Source organism: Rhinopithecus roxellana, chromosome 10, assembly GCF_007565055.1.
Source record: "Rhinopithecus roxellana isolate Shanxi Qingling chromosome 10, ASM756505v1, whole genome shotgun sequence".
Taxonomy (NCBI): domain Eukaryota; kingdom Metazoa; phylum Chordata; class Mammalia; order Primates; family Cercopithecidae; genus Rhinopithecus; species Rhinopithecus roxellana.
In genome coordinates, this window is record NC_044558.1 from 118,296,285 (window position 1) to 118,315,472 (window position 19,188).

Consider the following 19,188-nt stretch of genomic DNA (forward strand, 5'->3'; position numbering starts at 1 on the left):
GATCAGAGCATAAATGTGGGCCCATGGGATAGGAAAGAATGAAGGAATAAAGGCGAAAAACATGGATTATAGACAGGAAAATCAAACCTATTAAAACTGATATTTTTCGAACACTAGAAATGTACATTCATTTGAACAAAAAGATTCTGTAAAGCAAGATTTATCTGTTCTTCCCAGCACTAGCATGCCCAAACTACCTTAGGAAATGAATAGCAGAGTCAAACTTAAAAGCACCTGAAATTTAAAACAAAAACCAATTTACATTTTATTTAAAAAAAGCAAACAGATGGGACTGCTAATAATGTCAAAGTCTAGTTTACAAAGAGAAAAACAAATCTGGAACCTGAAGTCAAACGAGTTCAAAATAAAAAGCAAACCAATACACAGAAACCAACATAGACAGTTCCTACCATCTCCCTCAGCCTGTGAAATTCTAGAACTTCTCTTTTCTTCTCCCCTTCTTCTTCTCTCACCTGGAAGATGAGCAGAGTGAACACCTCAGGGGTTGTCAGTTCCCCAGATGGCACCACATTCATAAGCCACAAACTCCAGGAGAATGTAGGAAGCTTAGTCAAGTTCTCTTTGGATCTTCCATATGGGCTTCAAGACAAAAGAAAAAAAAAGTTTGCTTGAGAATATCTCCATATCTATTAGTTTGAACCATGCAAAATTATAGTTTTTATAGGTAAAATGAGTGCATATTGGCAATTTCAAATGATTGACCCTAATACATTATGCTTTTGGGTATAGAAATATTCAGATATTAAATATACACAGTTAAATGCAAAATCAGGTATATTCCTGTTTCTATAATTAAAGCAAAGAGAGTTTCCTTTGGTCACTACTCCTTCTGACAAGAGGTGTGAACCAAATTCAGAGGCCAGAAAGGTCCAGGTCTGGGTCATTTCTCCATGCCTCACTTGTCCTGCTGTCTTGGTCAGTCATTGTGTTAAGCTGTCTCATGAAACATCTGCTATGGCTTTACTTTCTCCTGATAGGGTGGCTTTCCATCCTTGGCACGTCATTGGCGTTATTGGTATGCCTTATGCACTGGTTCTTGTTTCCAAATTGGCATTATTATTGTTATGATTCCTGCTGCTCTCCCACATTTCCCATCTTTCTCCTGATCTCTCTCTCACCTGTACATGTCTTACATTTTCTCCTGTGCTTCCTTCTTCCCATAATCATTGCCCAAGTGTGTCTTCTTTCTTCTCCTTGGCACATTTCGTTTGCCCACTCTCACATATGCAGAGATGGCTCTTGGTTTTCCTTCTGAAATCTCCTAGTTTGGAGGTAAACTTGTTAGCAAGGCCACTGAGAAGAGAACAAAAGGGAAACAAAAGGGAAACCAAGTCACTATCTCTCTCATTTCCTGGTTTCTAGAAATAAGACCCAAAGAACTCACAGTCTCAGCACTTTCAGCTCACGCCAAGCTAGGGTGATCAAACTGAGCTTCTGAGTGCTGATCAAAACCTATAAAACCAAGTAGACCATCTACAAATCTTCACTGTTAATACCATAAAGAATGAAAAGGTCACTAATGGGTAAGACTATATGTACGATAATTAAATTTATGTATCAACCTGGCTAGGTTAAAGGATGACCAGGTACCTGGTAAAACATTATTCTGGGTATGTCTATAAGAGTGTTTTGAGAAGAGATAAGCATTTGAATTGGTGAACTTAGTAAAGTAGGTGGCTCTCACCAATAAGGGCAGTCATCAGCCAATCTGTTGAAGGCCTGAATAAAACAAAAAGGTACAGGAAAGGAAAATTTGCTTCTTCTCTTCTTGGTCTAGCATATCATCTTCTCCTGCCCTTGGATATTAGTGCTCCTGGTTAGTGGGCCTTCAGACTTAAACCAGGATTTACCCCTTTGGCTTCCCTGGCTCTCAGTTCTTTGGACTTGGACTGAATTACACTGCCAGCTTTCCTGGTTCTCCAGCTTGCAGATGGCAGATCATGGGACTTCTTGGCCTCCATAATTGTGTGAGCCAATTTCCATTTAATTTACATATCCAGTAATGCATTGCTTAACAATGGAGATATGTTTCTGAGAAATGCATTGTTGAGTGATTTCATCATTGTGCAAACATCATAGAGTGTTATTACACAAACCTAGACAGCATAAACAACTACACACCTAGGCTACATAGTGTAGTCTGTAACATGATGATAAGTATGTATGTATCTAACCATATCTAAATGTAGAAAAGGTACAGTAAAAATATGGTATAATCTGATGGGATCACCATCATATATGCAATCCTTTGTAGACTGAAATGTCATTGTGTAGTGCATAGTTGTATATGCACACACACACACACACACACACACACACACACACACACATCTTATTGGTTCTTTTTGTCAGAAGAGCCCTAAAACAATATGTTATACATTTATATTGACTCTGTTTCAAAATTTATGGTTTTGGTGAAACATATGTGGAGATGGGGTATAGGCATCTGAACTGGGATAGTGTCCTGCTAATGAATGGGTGGGAGGCATCATTTGGGACACACCCAGGACATCAGCTTATAGGTGTCAAGAGCTCAACAAGAGCACTTTATGGCAAAACCCCCCACAAGATCTCTCAGAAGTTGTGAAAAATGTTTCTGCTAAAAGTTTCTTTATGACAGATGACGTTTATGGATAAAATAGGGATTAGCAGGATTCTTTAAATACTTTCAAACACTGACCTTCATTTCTACCAGGCAGTGGGGCCCCAAGTGCAGGGCTGTGGGAAGTGCTAGTCTGAGAGATATTAGGCTGCGCTGTCTGTAGAGAATCTGAAAAAATAATAGAGTCAATTGAAATGTAGTTTGGTATCATTATTGCCATGCATCATAATTCTAAATCATACTAGTGGTCAAATACTCTTCCCTGAAAAAAAACCTTTTCTTGGTTTGCATTCTAAATAATTGTTGTGGTCACCACTGAGCTTTCAAATATATAAATACTTTAAAGTTTGCACATTTTTATTATCTCTTCCTTAACAAACATTGAATCTGACATGAAAATTATTATGGGAAACATCCAGGTATACAGTCCCTGACTCTTAAGGACTCAGGTAAATACTTATGGTAGTTCATGGCCCTAGTCTCTGGGGTACCACATGTTTCTTCTTCAAATCACAGATTCAAAATCAAGAATGATAACACAGTGATTGTATAGACAAAATAACTGAACCAAAATTGCTTGCTTCTGTCATTCTGTTGAAGCACTTAGAGTTTTTACTAGTGCTTAAAATTCTGAACAGTAAAAGAGAGTGTGAATGTCATGTTGGAATATTTTTGGCTTTTTAGACACAAATTTTAAGTATGTGAAATATTTTTACAAGACTAAGTAATATCATTGAAATTACAGCTTTCTTCTTTTTAAAACTGTTATTTGTTTTAAAACTGAAGAGTAAATCAAGAAAAACATAATTGTTACTGATTATTACAAGGTTATTACTGAAAAAGAAATGTATGGACTAGAGGAGGAAGGGGTTAACAAACGATCTGGCCTGGGAGTTGAAAATACCAATAAGCCACTGCTTCCAGGGAATGCCTAAGACAGAGCTGGCTCAGCGTGTTGGGTCACAGCATGTAAGGAAACTGCTGGGCTACATGCCACCACCCTCAGTTGTCCAGATAAATAACCCCATAGCCCGTGGTGAAATAATAATCTTTAATTATGATATAGCTGATAGCATTCAAAGCACTACACTAAGTCCTTTATGTGAATTAACTTTCATCAAATTTGTTTTTCACAAATAACCCAAATATGTATACCATTATTATCCTACTTTACAGAAGGAGAAACTGAGCTCCTAAAGTTTAAATATCTAACCCAAGTTAAGACTGCTAGTCACCCTAGGCTATTAACTCAGGCAGTCTAACTCAGGTATGATAGCATTATGCTGCTGTCTCCAGCTTTGACTATGCCTGAATTATAGCATCATACATCTAACTAAAAAGCTAAAGGAATTAAAATGGGTCATAGGACTCAATTTAATAAAAGGAGAGAAAATATTGGGGTTAAGTGATAATGCAGAGTTTTAAATATTTTTGTGAAACGGCCAGAGATTATTACCAGTGTGACAAAAAAATTAAAAGGTTGGGGGAAGAAGAAATAAAAAAGAGGGAGGTCTGAGAAATAGAAATATCAGAGGAAGGAAATAAAGGAGGGTGAGATTAAATTCTCTTTTAGCATCCAGATTCCACAGATTCCACAAATCACATTTCTTTTTTTACCAACTAAGGAAAAATAACACTTGACCTAACATTTCATTGCAGTTGGCTAAAGGGTGCTAGAAAAACTGTATTTCAGTAGTTTGCTCTAACTTCTTCAGGAATAGAGAAAAGTGACAAAAAGATCAGAGAAGAGAAGAAAGGAAACTATCAGAAAAATACAGAATTGGAGTAGGATATGACATATTTGGGTTTAAGGTAAAATTTTATATTGTAATCTTAAGTATCTTGCTACTTCATTTTGGTCCCTGGAACAGCAGCATCAGAATCTGCTGAGGGCTTGTTAAAAAGGCAGAATCTCAGGTCCCACCACAGACTCACTGAATCAGAATCTATATACTGACAAGAGGCCCCGGGATTCATATGCACAGTAGAGCTGGAGAAGTTCCATTGTAGCCTGTGATTGTTTTCTGTAACTTAGTATTTCTGAGTTTTCCCAAGGAAGAAGACCCAGGCCTCAGCTTCTGACAAACTTGTGTTTCTCCTTTACTTACTAGCTGCATGACTCCTGAGCAAGGAAATCAATCTTTATGTGCCTCAGTTTCCTCATCTATAAAATGGGGACTATGATAATCATCTCCCAGACTTGTTTTGAGGATGCTCAATAAATGCTCCTTTCATTCCTCTATTTACAAACTTGCCGCAGACAATTCTCTTAGCAGCCTTTGTGATATTATCTATTTTCTAAACTTAGTAATTGAGTGTTATCTGGAGACTAAACTCTGAAATAAATAAGCTGATTATTTATTTATTTTCTCAAAACAACAGAATACGATTTAGCAAATTACCTCTTAAGATATTATTTTGCACTTCTATATTCTCCTACCCTGAGTTGATGTGTGAGCAATATGTCACTTCCATAAAGCCAGGTATATATACATTACGGACAGGTAAGTAAAAAACATATTATTTATTCTAGGTTTTTGTCCAAGAGTTTTAAATTTCAACTGTTGTGCATGTGTTGATAACGTAAAACAAATTCAGTACAGTAGTATTCAGTGCAGTATTTAAGCCCCTGTACTTTAACATATTCCTTGTACCAGTGAAGTTACATGAAAACCAAATTTGTGTGATATATTGTAGATGAAAGTAAATTAGTCTTTATGTTCCCCACAAATTGAAATGCATTTCAAAAACTCTGTGTTGTGTACGTGTGTGTGTGTGTGAGAGAGAGAGAGACAGAGAGAGATACGCTTTGGTTGCCTCCACAAGCTGGCTGCTATGATTAATAAGACCAAGTTTTCCAAAGAAAATGAGATCATAACAAAAGCCCTCTTTATGCCTATCTTTTATCAGGGGCAAAAAGGAAAGAGACAAAACAGCATGAGATGATGAGACCAAGTGATGAAAATTCATTCACAATGATTACTTTCAAGAGTAATTTCTCTTGGGTAATTCAGCAGCCTGTTACTATGGCTCTCTGGAGTGATAGCTAATGTAAATGAAGCCACTAAAAGTGGATTATCCTGACAAGAATATACTCAACCAATAATGCAACAGAAATCCATTCAAAGCATTCAGGAAAAATTCAAAAGAATAAATATTCTTTTTTTTTTTTTTTAAGTTAATGACCTATGATCCATTTCTTCCCTAACAAGCAGCAAGCACTTAAAAATATCCAGCCAGGATGAAATGGAAATGCACCTGACTTGTTAATATTTTTGTTTGGTTCCAGCGACTCAGATTCTAAGCCAAATTCTTTGAGTGATCTTGGCAAACGTCTCGAATTACTTTTGCCAACTTTTCTTTATCTTGGAAAAAAAAAAGTTTCATGAATGGGTGTCAAGGGACCCAAAATTGATTAATTTTTAAAAACCTTTCTTGCAGATACGTATGACACACTAAAAAATTTATTAGAAACAAAGTAAGTACTGTGTAGTGTGAAAAATTCTTAAAGGACATCCTCCTTTACAAACTCACAAAAACAGCCTTTGGAATACCCACATGAAGTAGCTGTTGTTTTTGCTTTCTATATACCTACATGTTGACTATTATAAAAAGACTGGTTTTTGGCCAGGTGTGGTGGCTCATGCCTGTAACCTCAGAACTTTGGGAGGTCAAGGGGGCAGATCATCTGAGATCAGGAGTTTGAAACCAGCCTTGTCAACATGGTGAAACCTAGTCTTTACTAAAAATAACAAAAGTTAGCCAGGCGTGGTGACAGGCGCCTGTAGTCCCAGCTACTCGGGAAGCTAAGGCAGGAGAGTCACTTGAAGTCAGGAGTCGGAGGTTGCAGTGAGCTGAGATCATGCTACTGCACTCCAGCCTTGCGACAGAGCAAGACTCCATCTCAAAAAAAAAAAAAAAAAAAAAGACTGTTTTTTCAACAGCTATTCCCACCCCTCTGCATGGAAATATTCACCCAATCAATTGTTTTCCTAGTTTGGGTAAAGGCCCTCTGGGCAGGACTGGAGTGGGACACACAGAGGAGCAGCTGCAAACTATGTTTAGAAGCATGTCTGGGAAATGTCATGCAAGAAAAGACATATTTAAAGGTAGGCTTTGCATGAACAGAAAAGGAGGGTGATTCTATGTAGAGCAGAGCCTCTTATTTGGAGTGAGAGAAGCAGAAATGGGGAAGCGAGAGGAATTATGCTTTTCATTAGCCAAATTTGCAGGTAGGAGGATTGGCTAAGGAAAGGGAAGTCATCTTGGCTGAGGCTCATGAAACCAGGTGTAAAGAAAGTGGACTAGATCAATTTCATCCATTACAGGAAGAGGAGCCGTGAGAGATAATCCAGAAATCATTGGGATTTGATGGTAGAAGGTATTTGGGGACTATTCCATTTGAAATGAGAAGGTACCTGACATTCTTTGAATTCCTTTCCAGCAAAGGATTAAACTTACCCATGAGTTGACTCAGAAAAACATAAAAAGTATTGTTGCTCTGCTCAAAGTTTTATCTAACTCATTCTCACTTCTTATTCCATGATGAAATGACATAAAAGAGGTGTTTTTTGTTTGTTAGTTTGTTTGTTTTCTGGACCCAAGGCAAGGCAGCTACCTGGTCAGAGCTGTTTTATTTGTCTATGCTGTGGGGAGAAAATGGTTAACTGGCTATGGAAGGCAGCCATTAAGATACTCCCATGTGAGTGAACTTTCCAGGGTTCCCAGCTTCTGCATCCTTCCCCGTCCCTCATTTCCATTGTTGGTGATGACAAGGTCTCTCCCATCAGCCTCATGGAGTTCTCTCTCATTTATTAAAATTTGCTTTCAGGAAAAATTTTGAAAATGTGCCAATAGTGCCTGATTGACCCTTTATCCTAAAGGCTTAAACTGGAGGAAGAAAGCTAAACTGAGAAATTTTGCAAATCATTGAGCCAAAAATGTATTAATAACAAGATCTATCATTTATTGACTAGTATGTGGCAGGCAGTGCCCTTTTATTTAGGCAGGGAGGGTTGGTTGGGGGGAGTGGGGTTCACACCTCTTAAAGAGGTGCTATCTCCTCCTATATAAATCACGTAAGTCAAGAAGTAAGAAGTTGTCTTTGGTTGGTTGTATTCAGGGGATTAGAGTATACAGTAGAAGATCCCAAGAGATCTTCAGATCATTTTAGGGTAAGAAATGCCAATACTGCTGGGCGCGGGGGCTCATGTCTGTAATCTCAGCACTTTGGGAGGTCGAGGAGGGTGGATCATGAGGTCAGGAGATCGAGACCATCTTGGCTAACATGGTGAAACCCCGTCTCTACTAAAAACACAAAAAATTAGGCTGGCGTGGTGGCAGGCGCCTATAGTCCGAGCTACTCGGGAGGCTGAGGCAGGGGAATGGCGTGAACCGGGAGGCAGAGCTTGCAGTGAGCCGAGATCACGTCACTGCACTCCAGCCTGGGAGACAGAGTGAGACTCCATCAAAAAAAAAAAAAAAAAAAAAAAAAAAAAAAAAAAACAACAACAAAAACCAATACCGGGAGAAATAGGGCCAAATCACAAACATAAGCTAAACAAATGTTGGCAGTGTAGCCTGGTGGTTAAGAGAGAAGACTCTTAACTAGAACCCTGCATTCCATGTCCTCACTCCAGACCCTCACTGTGGGATTCTAATTTAACCCCTGTTGCTTACCAGTGGCAGTCTTAAGGCATTCCTTAAGTTGGTTGTGTCTCAATTTGTTCGTCTGTAGAAGGGATACGATGACAGTAGTGTCTACTTTATAGGATTACTGTGAGCATTAAATGAGTTAATACTGTATTTGTAAAGTGCTTAAAATGCTGCTCCAAAAGAGTTTGTTAAACACTTAAGAACTGATTTACTTGCATGTAGACTGACAGTTCTCAATAACTGGAAATGACCAAGCATAGGCCCTGGAATATAACCAGGTCTCCATGAAGGCAAAAATGTTAATTTCTTTTGTTCAGTCCTGTGCCCAGATCAATACCTAGTGATCACGCTCAAGAGATATTGTTGAATGAATCAATGAACCTACCAAGGTAGTTACATAAAAGAGTTCTGCATGAGTAGAAATCTGGGCAAAGTGACCTCCAAGGAAATTTCCACTTTTAGATTCTGTGATTTCCTTAAGGAACTGAAAATTGGTGTGATACAATATAAAAAATGTGCCTGGCCGGGCACGGTGGCTCAAGCCTGTAATCCCAGTACTTTGGGAGGCCGAGACGGGCGGATCATGAGGTCAGGAGATCGAGACCATCCTGGCTAACACGGTGAAACCCCGTCTCTACTAAAAACTACAAAAAACTAGCCGGGCGTGGTGGCGGGTGCCTGTAGTCCCAGCTACTTGGGAGGCTGAGGCAGGAGAATGGCGTGAACCCGGGAGGTGGAGCTTGCAGTGAGCTGAGATCTGGCCACTGCACTCCAGCCTGGGCGACAGAGCAAGACTCCGTCTCAAAAAAAAAAAAAAGTGCCTATATGATTTGAGAGAAACTTATTTTCTTTCCCTCCTTTTTCCTTCCTTTCTTCCTTCCTTCCTTCCCTCCTTCCTTTCTTCTTGTTTCTTTCTCTCTCTCTTTCTTTTTCTTTTCATTCTTTCTTTTCTTTTTCTTTATTTATTTCTGCCTTTCTTTCTGTCTTTCTTTCCCTTTCTTTTTTCCTTTTAAGCAGAACATGTCTGTTAGATGAATGCCTTTTTCTAGTTAAAAGGTTAAACAGGAAAGTGAAGCACAATTATCAAGGGTCTCCAGTCATCCCCACATGTTCCTAATCATTATCTTCTTTTACAGTTTCATATCTCCAGGCCTTTCATTGGGTCAGGTTGGCATTTCACTGCCCTTTGTGTGTGTGACAAGTGAAAACAGGGAAAGAAAAGAAACTCAAGTGAAGAAAACCAGAATCTGTGCAGCAGATCCGGGGTATTTCAGCTGCTTCCCACCTACCTGCCTCATCAAGCCCCAGGACCATCTCCTTGCTCATCTTACACCCCGTGTGTAGGACAGGCCCACTATTCGTTTATCAGAACAAAGTCTCTCCCACTATTCTGGTTCACCCTCCACTTAGCCAGATATACAAGAATATCTGCACAGATGACCTGCCTCACCTGGGAGCTCAGAGGAGCTCAGATTCCATTACTATCACACCAATGACAGATCTCCCAGCAACAATGACAGAAAAGACTAACTGCCCCCAAAATCTCCCTTCCAAAACACAGTTCTCCTCATTCTCCCAAGAAACCGGAATGCGACTGCTCACTTCTCTAAGGACCTGAAAACAATTGGCCATTTCAGTTATTTAAATCAACTTTAAAAATTTCAACCCTCAAAATATTAAACCATTTTGGTTGGAATGATAAAATAACTAACTTGCTGACAGTTGCTTGGACTATTTGCAGAAATGGAAAAAAATACATCTAATCAGGTCAAATCACTCTGCCTTTGGGATTCTAAATTTACTCATATTCTCAAAGAAATATATTCAGTCATAGTCGGGAAAATAGGATTATTCCTTTAGCTCAATAAAGCAACCAGAAGTTCTTTCTTCAAATCTTGACATTGAATCAATTAGAAATTGATTTTTTGGAAAACTGTTTCCTATGAAGCTATCTCCGCCTGCAGGATTTTTCTTTTACAATCCAGACTATAGAAGGAAATTCACAACCTAGGCCTTCACCTCCATTGGTCAGAGTTGCACTGACCAATTCCCACCTCTGCCTTACACCTAACAGACGTTTTTGCCTCTGTTTTCTCTTCACATACCCCAACAGTTACAAATGGTTGTTATTGTTAGGCATGGCATCTTTTATTTTGTGACCCCTGATTATATGGTCCACTAAATTTTGACCTAATCACAAAAGATTGGTAAAATGTTTAACATATTAATAATATTTTGTTTATGTGTCAATATCTTAGCATGTATCAATTAAGACAGAGGTCTTAACATTCTCTTTTTGAAAAAGAATATTAAGATTCAGAGATATTAAGAGATTCTCCCAGGATTACAGTTAGGTAACAGAGCTGGATTTTAGTCCAGGTCCGTCTACAACTCTAACATATGTATACCCTTTGTATGACATGGCACGAATTCAGCATAAAGGGATCTTCAGTCATCTAAGTCAGGGGTCAGCAAACTTTTTCTAAAAAGGACCAAAAAGAATATTTCAGGCTTTGTGGACCCTATGGTCTGTATCACAACTGTTCAAATCACCATGTAGTGTAAAAGGAGCTATAAACAAAATCTAAACTAACCAATGCGACTGTTTTATGGGATTTTTTTAACTCTTTCTTTACAAAAGCAGCTGGCAGGTCAGATCTCACTTATGGGCCATAGTTCTCTGACCTCTGACCTGATAAAATCTTAAATTTGTGGACAACATTTAGACTGTGACCTGCTGAGTAAGAACGAGAAGCTCTGTCAACTGAAGATCAAGGCTGGAGCTATGAAAGCAAAGAGCTGCCTGGTGTTAATGATAAGTGGAATAGTTAAAGTTAGAAGATTCCAGTTATAAGAAGCTCGAAGAACAATGACCATAGACTCCTGAATAAGAATGTCTGGACTTCTGGCTTGGGCACTCTGGTTGTATGGTCCTGGCCACGTTACCTAATCTCCCCAGGCCTCCTTTTCTTATCATTAAATGAAGATAATAAAAGTATTTTCCTCAGAGAGCTGTAAGAATAAAATGAGCTAACACATGTCAAGCACATAGAATAGGGCCAAGCCTATATTAAGTTATCAATAAATGCCAGATACATATTAGTTCTTTATGTTTTTATTCATTATCATAGAATGGTTATCTACAGATTGGCATTGTAAGGATGGAGTTAAAATTTTATATATATGAAGGGAAATTATTCCTGTTACTATTGATCTGCATCACATTACCCCAAATTTGATGGCTTAACATAACAACATTCATTTTGCAAACATATTTAAAATTTGAGGAGAGCTTGTCTGGGAAGACTTGCCTCTGTTCTATGTGGTATCAGCAGGGGGAGGCTTGATGGACTGGCACATGCACTTCCAGAATGGCCCACTTGCATACCTGCCAAGTTGGTGCTGGCTTTTGGCTGGGAGCTCAGCTGGGGCTGAGTGCTAGGGTCCCTGGGAGGTTCCTTGTGGCCTGAGCTTCCTCACAGCAAGGCAGCTGTGGTGCAACAGTGAGCATTTCAAGAGAGAGCTAGGATGACACTGTATTACTGTGTAAGACCTAGCCTGGGAATTAGTGTAGCATCACTTTCATCCCATTCTATTTTTTAAAAGTGAGTTATTAAGGTCACCTCATATTCAAGGGGATAGGAATTAGACTTCATCTATAATAAGAAAAGTGTTTTTAAAAATTATAGACATGTTTTAAAATTCTGAAGTCCACTTACTGGTTACAAATTATTTATATATACATGCAAAATACACTCCTACACTCTCTCCTTAGAAGGCTCAGTAGCAGGTACAGATGAAGTCCTTCAAGTGAGATTTCTTATGTATTTATCCTCTCAATCTGAAGACTTGTAAACTAAGAGACAAGTTATTTGCAACCTACATACCCAATATTCAATGGTAAAATATACATAGGACAGCCACTATAGACACTCTTGTTTTAAATAGAGGAAAATCAGAGCACATGACAGTCATTGGCTCATAGTAACTCTGATATCCAGACAGCAAACACTACAGGTCTTTTTGTAGGTCTCAGTCCTGCTGCCTGGATTCCCTACTGCTTCTTGGGTCTTCCCTCCAGGTTCTTGGTTCTTGGACCTCTTTTCATTTAATACTATTTCTGTTTCTTTTAGTTCAAGCTGTCAAAATATGTTTGTACAATTCTGTTTAAAATTCCGGGACTTCCTGTGATTCTTATTAGAGAATACTCCATTAGACAAACATCTCTTTGACGTAAGCCATTCTCTACCTGAGATCCCTGTAAGGCTGTGATGGGACTATATAACCTTAAGATTACCAGAAGATTTATTGTTTAACTGAGAGAATCTGCCTAGCATACGCTTAGATCCTTAGAGGAGCTCTGTTTCAAAGGGCTTATGAGACATTACCTTATATCTTTCTAAGGTACAAACAAAAGGTCTTCGGCTTTTGAGTTTGATCTTTGAGCTGATACCTTTTCTTAATTTGAGAATCCTCTGCTCTATGGAGAGACTGAGAAAGAGAAATAGTTTTATATTTGAATGTAACATCTTGGATCTTTAATAGATTATCTTAAAATTTTCCTGAAAATGTAACAGTTCCTGTTTTTAAAATTCATTCTCCCCACACACTTATTATGTATGACTAAAAGAAACTCCCTGGCATTTTCAACATTCTGGTTGGAATTTTTCTTAGCCCAATCTACCAGTTTATTAGGTATATTTTGCATTTTCCATGTCACTGCAGGTGACAATCTTGCTAAACTTTCTGCCACTACATAACAAGGATCCCTTTCTCCAGTTTTCAGTAACAATCTACCAATAGCCTCCTCAAGGTCTACCAAGATTCTACTAAAAATCTCTTTCAGCCCCTTCCAGCTTCTGTTCACCAACCAGTACCAGAAGCAATACCCATGTTTTAGGTTTCATTATAGTGGCATCTAGTTTCGAGTTCTCAGAACCTGTTTTGATCACGTTTCACTGTTTCCAAAACATCCCAAAACAGTAGCTTAAGACAGTAACACTTATTTTGCTCACAGGCTGTACAGGAAGCATGGCTGGCAAGGTTTCAGGAATATACATTCATGGTGGAAGGCAAAGGATGTATGTCTTACATGGCGAGAGCAGGAGAAAGAGAAGGGGAAGGTGCCATACACTTTTTAAAAACCCAGATCTTATGAAAACTTACTCACTATCATGAGAATAGCAAAGAAGAAATCTGCCTCCATGGTCCAGTCACCTCCCACCAGGCCCCTCCTCCCACACTGGGGATTACAATTCAACATGAGATTTGGGCAGGGACACAAATCCAAACCATATCAGTTGGCAAACCTTTTTTAAGAAAGTAATGACATCAACTCCTTGGGGATGTGGATGGGGAGAGAATATTGGAGAGGATCCAGGGAAAGTGAAGATATAAAGTTCTTTAAACATAAATAGATCTATCTTTTTAGGGAAGTAGAATATGTCATTTAGGATAGGGAAAGTTGAAGATGTTACTCTATTCAGCTTTAGGGAAAGACAAGGTGTAACCCTATGTCCTATGAATATTAGGCTTGTGGAAAGTGCTCCATTGGAAGAAGGCAGAAAATGTCCTGCTGCACAGGGATCAATATCTTCATGCCACGTCTTGCAAATGCAGACAGGGAGCTTGCTCTAAATTCGTGTTGCATTTTAGAAAGTTACAGAGAATATTTATTTATATCTTCTTTATTTTTGCCTTTGATAGGAGATTGCCAGGGATTCAGTTATTATAATTTTACATTGATTTACCCTCTTCTGGGAGAATCTCATACCTTTTTTACTAGAAAGGCCAAGGTCACAATTAAGATTAGGGAGACAATACAGAGTCAAGACACCTGAATTTTGCCACACTACTCTTGGGCCACTTTAATTGGTGTTTCCGGGCCTCATTTTTATTAGTATTATTATTAATTATTTTATTGTTGTGTGTATAGGGGCTGGGAGATAGTGATTTCTATTAGAATTTATTCTTATAAACAATGCTGTGTGGCTCTTGGATTAAGAAGTAAATAGAAAACAAAAAGTGTCTTTGAACTGTTGTCTCTTCTGGGTCTTCTCAGAGTGCTACCATTGTGGGATTATATGGGTGAATTTCCTGTTTCTTTTTGTGACAGGTCTAGATTTTTGAAGTATCTAAACCATCTTTAGATCTAGGTGAATCTCCAAAAAGCAATATTGCCTGAAATATTCCACTTCTAAGGAAGTTTGCATTTCTCTGAGTGTCAGGGTCTGGTCTGTAACTCCTCGAGAGCAGGAATATGTCTTTGTATCTCCATAGTTCAGTGCCTTCCCTACAAGTGATCATTGAATGAAGAAAGGAATAAATTCCTTCTTCTCTAACATACATCAGAGACCTCTGACCCTTATTGGGTCCCCCTTCCTTATTGATACCTCTCCGTCTCCAGACATCCACATGGCCTCCTAGGGGTATGGGATTCTTCAGTCTTCTCCTGGTGGAAGCTCCTTGCCTGAAATTTTTCTGACCCACCCCCATTTCTAACCATCACAGGTTTAGATTTCCTGAAGCAAACAAACAGACAGAGTTCGAGGTACAAGATGTTTAATAGGAACTGACCCTTGTGAAAGGAAGGGAGGAAGATGTCAGATTGGGCTCAGTGAGAAGCGACGCTGTGACACAATGAAAACTTCAGCCCACCCTGCACAGAGCTCAGGAATGAATGTCACCTGTTAGAGCCGACCTGGGTCAGGTCAACATTGCTGGGTGTTTCTGCTTCTGCCTGGTTCAGCTGTCAGATGCAAGCTGTCCTGGGAAGGGTTTGACTGGACAAGATGGCTATCTGCAGATAAGATTAATCAGAAGGGCCTGACAGCGAAAAGTGATTTGCTCATCTCATTACCCACAGTTGGGTGGCAAGTCCTTCAAGAGGAAGCTGGACAATGCTTCTCCACCTCTACCACACCAAACAAAGCATTCCTTTCTTCTTTTTCTCCTTGTCTCCCCTCCTACTCCTCCCTTCCCCCCTCTCCCTTCCTCCTCCTCCTCCTCCTCTTCCTCCTCCTTCTTCTTCTTCCTTTTCTTCCTCTTCTTTCTCCTTTCTCTTCTTTAGAGACAGGGTCTTGCTTGGTTGCCCAGGCTGGAGTGCAGTGGCAAGATCATAGCTCACTGCAGCCTCAACCTCCTGTGTTTAAGCAATCCTCCCACCTTGGTCCCAAGTAGCTGGGACTACAGGCATATGCCACCATGCCTGACTAATTTTTTAATTTTTACTAGGGACAGTCTCACTGTGTTGCCTGGGCTGGAGCATTTCTATTCATGGGTTTTGCTCCTCTGGAGCTGCACCCTTCTCTTTGATAACATGAATATGGATTTGTATTTACCCGCTTCTGGCCATCTTAACTAATGGCCCACAGGAAGGCCAGTGGTGGAGATGTTTCTCTACAGGGAAGTTTCTAAGGGCACCTCAGGCTACATATGTGAGTGTATTAATGGGAATACTGGGGATGATTGAATAGAATGTATGAAATTAGGATTGGCCTAAACTATCTGGCCCAAAGTTTATCCTAGTGACTCTAATAACATCTCCAGTAATGGTCTTCCCTGAGGTTATAGAATGAGCTACAGGAAAGAGCGATAGTACACGAATGAGAGGATTGGATCATCTTTTCTCTTTGTTCTATTCCTCTATGATTATTTGATTTTTTTTTTTTTTTTTTTTTTTTTTTTTTTTTGAGATGGAGTCGTCTCACTCTGTCGATTATTTGATTTTTGTTTCAGATTTAGGCCAGCTTTCTCTCACTGAGCAGACCCACTTATATTGGAAACAGCCACACACCAAATTAGACCATTCACTGATACCCAGGCACACCCATTTTCACCACTCTGCTCTTGCCCATGCCACTGCCTCTGCATCCAAGGGATGCCCCCTTCTGTGGCAGTCTGTATGACATCTTTACTAAAAAGGCCTCCCTCAGTGCCCTTGGCTCTCTCACAGCCCTTCCCATGGCCTTCTCTACTAGACTGTGATGAACCCAGTGTCTGGAACAGTTAATGGCATGTTGTTAGTGTTGTCATTTTGTTGTTAAGCCTTCTGCTGTCAGTGTTCGTTTCATATATTTGCATATTTGGGCTCTGCCTCTTTTTGGTATGCAGTGTGGACCCTATTGCATAGCTGTTTGTGTTTCAGTGGCTTTGTCCTATTCCACCATCTATACCACTTGCTCTGAATGCCTAGCATATTGGTAGGTGCTCAATACCAACTTGGAAAGTGAATGAATTTGTTTTCTCATTACCTTTTGAAATACCTATGCAGATGTTCCTGGACTTGTGATGGAGTTCATTCTGAAAAGCTCATCATAAGTTGAAGATATTATGTCAAAAGTTAATTTTATTGTATTTTTTATTTTTTAATCTTTCTCTCCTTCCTTCCTTCCTTCCTTCCTTCCTTCCTTCCTTCCTTCCTTCCTTCCTTCCTTCCTTCCTTCCTTCCTTCCTTTCATCTTTCTTTCTTTTAGTAGAGACAATGTCTCACTACATTGCCTAGGCTGGTCTTGAACTCCTGGGCTAAAAGCAATCGTCCTGCTTTGCTCTGCCAAAGTGCTGGTATTACAGGCATCAGTTACTGCACCTAGCTGAAAAATGCATTTAATACTCCAATAAACCCATCATAAAGTCAAACCGTCAGAAGTCAGTGACTATCTGTATACATTAGGACTAAGTTAGAAGTTGGAAATGGTAAAGTTTCTAAATTAGTACAAGCACAGGAGCTCTTATTTCTGCCATTTTATGAAAGTCATGTGAGTATTGGTGACCATCAGAAATGGGCTGGTAGAAACTTTAGGACCAGTCTGTCTTAGTCAGCTGGGCTGCTACAATAAAAAACCATGGACTGAGTGGCTTAAACAATGGACATTTACTTCTCACAGTTCTGGAAGATGGGAAGTCCAAGATCAAGAAGCCAGCATGGCTGGATTCTGACGAGGGCTCTTTTTCTAGAATGCAGATGATCACCTTCTTGCCCTGTCCTCACGTGGAAGAGAGAGCAAACTCTCTAGTCTCTCTTTCTCTTCTTAAAGGACAATAATCCCATTATGGGGGCCTCATGCTCATGACCTCATCTAAACCCAGATACTTCTTAAAGGCTCCAACTCCAAATACCATCACACTGAAGGTAAGGGTTTCCACATATAAACTTTGGAGGGACACAAACATTTGGTTCATAATAAGTGCATTCTACAGGACTCCAGGTAGTGTGTTGGCTACCCTTCATCCCACACAGCTGCAACAATCCTAATCCACTGATATCAAGTCACAATATATTTGAAATTCACTCAGTTCCCAAGAAAATATCTGCTTTCATAACCATTTCTCAGCTAAGGAATGAAAGCTATGATAAGAAAGTCTAGCATTTAGTGCCAAACCAACTTGAATTAGGCCAGGCCCCCTTAAATATTGTCACTGTGAAATCCAAGGGCAGTATTTACATGCTTTTCCTTCATGATGACCTGTTAGATTTGGCTTCTTTATGCTGCAGTCAACTGAAAACATTCCATTGTTGGTAATCCCTTATGTTCTAACAAGTCTAGATTAGCAGATCTTGTTACTCCTCATTTTCGAAAATGTTAAACTAAACATAAGTGATCTTTCAGGGAAATTCTGCAAGGGAAGTGGCTTCTAGAGAACGCCTCTTCTCCAAAAGGCCTAGTTCTATTTCTGATATCTAATCAGTTCTACTCCCTTTAAATAATTACTGAGACTAGTTTATTGTTCAAATGACCTCATTTGGAAGTGGGACTTTCCCCTTTGCCTTCTTCCCTTTTAATTTCTGTTTTTAATTAAGGTAAATGTAGTCAGAACTGACAGTGTCGACCTTTCCTGTAACTGTGATTGCCACTTCTTGTGGATATTCTGTATTCATTAAGAGTGATTCTCACAAGTTCTTTAAGAATTTTGGAAGTGAAACCCCAACAAGAAGAGAGAATAGGACTCCCTGCATTCTATTTTGCCCTGCAGTGAAGATGCACTGTTGAGTAATTTGCTTTAGATTTAGATATACCCAGATTCCCATCTTCCTAAGCCACGTGACTTGGCTAAGTTACAACTCTTTATAAGCCTCAGTGCCTGCAACTGAATAAGAAAGTGGTAACCATCTCATGGGGCATTAGGTAAATGAGATAATACTTATGAAGTATGCAGCAGTCAGCCAAGAGCGTAACGAGTTCAATCAATGATATCCATTATTATTACATGCCAAATCACATCTGACTTCTATGATTCTACTGGGGAAAAGGATGCCGTTGGGGTGTCAAATATTTTAGCACTTACTTCCAAGTTCATTGGAGGGGTCTTTCCCTAAAGTTTACAAATGTGGAATATACGATTCAGGCAGATTTTCTTCAGTAATGAAGGTCATTTCAGGGGCTCTCCACATTTTAGAATAATTTTTTTTACCCGCTACAGACACATTTACTGGCAAGGCCCATGATAAAAAAATGAAATTAATACAGGCTTTACAGTCAGAGACCTAGGCGACCTTGGGTAATTCATTAATATCTCTGAGCCTCTATTTTCTCAGCTTTGAAGGAGGCATAAGAATTGCTCTGAAGAATAATGATGGGCATAAAAAAGGATAAATGAGATAACTATGTAATATGCATTAGTTTAGCACAAAGCCATATAGAAAGGCACAATAAAGAGAATCTATTATGTTTCATTTATTCCCACTGCTGTGAACTGAATGTGTGTGTTCCCCGCCCACTGCAAATTCATATGATAAAGCCCTAATCCACATTGTAAAGGTATTTGGAGGTGGGGCATTTGGGAAGGAACTAGGTTTAGATGAACTCATGAAGGTGGAGCCCCCGTGATGAGATCAATGCCCTTATTTAACAAAAATCAGAAACAACAACAACAAAAAGGAAGACAACATGAAATCTCTCTCTCTGTCTTTC

The 19,188-nt window shown here is 39.3% G+C and overlaps 2 long non-coding RNA genes across 3 annotated transcripts; one reads left to right on the top strand and one right to left on the bottom strand.

Moving 5' to 3' along the window:
* Positions 1–235: 235 nt before the first annotated feature.
* On the bottom strand, positions 236–13,375 carry LOC115900071. 2 transcript variants are annotated; one of them, XR_004059751.1, is made up of 4 exons: positions 8,303–8,356; positions 2,702–2,791; positions 1,140–1,314; positions 236–600 (listed from the first exon to the last, which is right to left on the bottom strand). It is a non-coding gene; the product is annotated as an uncharacterized LOC115900071 (long non-coding RNA). The 2 variants fall into 2 exon arrangements; XR_004059750.1 differs by lacking the exons at positions 2,702–2,791; positions 8,303–8,356 and adding an exon at positions 13,294–13,375 and having other exon boundaries at positions 1,155–1,314.
* Positions 1,667–11,384, top strand: LOC104678607. The gene is made up of 3 exons (XR_750215.2): positions 1,667–1,988; positions 5,534–6,101; positions 9,415–11,384. It is a non-coding gene; the product is annotated as an uncharacterized LOC104678607 (long non-coding RNA).
* Positions 13,376–19,188: the final 5,813 nt, after the last annotated feature.